This window comes from Oculina patagonica, chromosome 10 (genome assembly GCF_052425735.1).
Source record: "Oculina patagonica isolate OP01 chromosome 10, crgOcupat, whole genome shotgun sequence".
In the NCBI taxonomy this organism is placed as follows: domain Eukaryota; kingdom Metazoa; phylum Cnidaria; class Anthozoa; order Scleractinia; family Oculinidae; genus Oculina; species Oculina patagonica.
In genome coordinates this window covers 7,720,832-7,722,607 of record NC_135767.1, presented here as the reverse complement: position 1 = coordinate 7,722,607, position 1,776 = coordinate 7,720,832, and the positions used below count along the sequence as shown (strand labels likewise).

General features: G+C 39.9%; 1 pseudogene; it reads right to left on the bottom strand.

Annotated features, from left to right (window-relative positions):
• Positions 1–284: 284 nt before the first annotated feature.
• LOC144667197 (uncharacterized) lies at positions 285–1,536 on the bottom strand (annotated as a pseudogene).
• Between the last annotated feature and the right edge of the window lie 240 nt (positions 1,537–1,776).

Genomic DNA, 1,776 nt, shown 5'->3' with positions numbered 1-1,776 from the left:
TCTGGGTTATGCTTAAACAATTAGACGGCCCGCTCTCGGTTTCTACCGGCTTTTGATAGTTGACTCGGGGCATCGTTCAAACTATCAGCTTGCCGTGTAATTGTTATGGTATATCGATGACTTGTTATAAAGGGGGTTCGTAATACCTGCTTTTAGTATATACCACACAAGTGAATAGTGCTTTTCGCGCGCGCTGATTGGTTAACTCGGAGGTGATTAGCAAAGTACTATGCCTTTGCGTGGCGCTTTGTTTACCGAAAAATATATTAAAAACTATTAAAAGCGATCTATACAATGTAATTTAAACTATTGTCTATAATAAAAGAATTTTTAAAACGGTCCGTCTTACAAACTGGCGTTTCGAACACTCTCCTGTTTCGAAGTTGGTGACTGTTGGCTGACCTTTCAGGCAGCAGATTGACTAGTTTGTGGTTTTTTGTAGTTACAATGTCATTAAATAGGCTCTTAGAAAGCAAATCACGCCTGCCAGCTAGGGTAGGGATACCGGCCTCTTCTAATGCCTTTCTGTATCCTGAATTTGGGAAAATTATGCGCATTGCACGCCTCTGGATGCGCTCTAATTCCTCTGACAGATAGCCAGGAAGGCTGCTGTGAAACATTATTACACTGCAATAAAATAAAACTAGATCTTTAGAGCTGACTGCGGCACGTTTTAACTGTCGTAATAAGTAAAGACGCTTGGCAGCTTTTGATGTGATTATTTCTTTGTGATCGTTCCATTTTAAATCATTTCAGAGAGTAATTCCTAGAACTATGGCAGAAGAGACTCTTTCAAAGTAAAGTCATCCACCTCGACTGGGTCATACAGAGGTGGCGATCTTTTGAAGCATGTCAGCATCTCCTTACACTTACCCTCGGAGGGGGCTGACTAGGCAAATAGTGATCCGATGCGCCCCAAACTTCAATTCCAACAAGTCGGATCGGCCGACTCGGAAAAATATATGGCAGAGCCGCAAGGCGTGTAAATTGAGGTTCTATTATAAGGTGTCGCATAACCCGCAAACCGCCACAGTTTGTTCTTCCTAGACCGCAAACAGCCTTTGCTTTTTCCTCAAGACCGTGACCGCCCTTATTTTATAAACCGTAAACCGCCATAGAAATACGAATGTACCCGCAGACCGACGCTCAAAAATGGCTTAGACCGCCAGACCGGCGAAGTATAATAGACCCTGTAAATTAGCTTTTACGCCAGCCGCGCTTGGTAATCAACAGTTATTTTGGTAATAATTTTCTATCATTTAACCGAAATAAATAAAATGTGCTTTTAAACTTTTTTAAATTAAAAAAAGCAAACTAATGAAGAAGGCATTCTGCGGTTAACAGCGGTATTTTTACAAAGGTTCGTTTAAATTCAACCTGTTTCCGAAAGAGTTGTCTTTTATAGCTTTATTAGAGCTATTTGTCCGTTGAATGTTCCGAAACAAGACATTAATACATCAATCGCTGTTCATTATATTACTTTTACTCGGTTATACATAAGGAAATACTTGTCTTCTTAACAACCACGGCTGTCATAAGGTATTCTTTTGGGAGACCGTGCCGCTTTAAATGCAATATCAATTATCTACTTGTTTTTCTTAAACACCAGCATCGCAACAAACTTGCGACGTATAACAATTGAGATCATTTTAAGCGGCCATAATAACTCAAAGCATTTAGTGGAAAGCTATACCCTGTTTCTGTTTGTAATTTTTTCAACTCTATTTAGAATCAATTAAATCGGGACTTCCCCGATCAAAACAGGTCTCAGTGAGA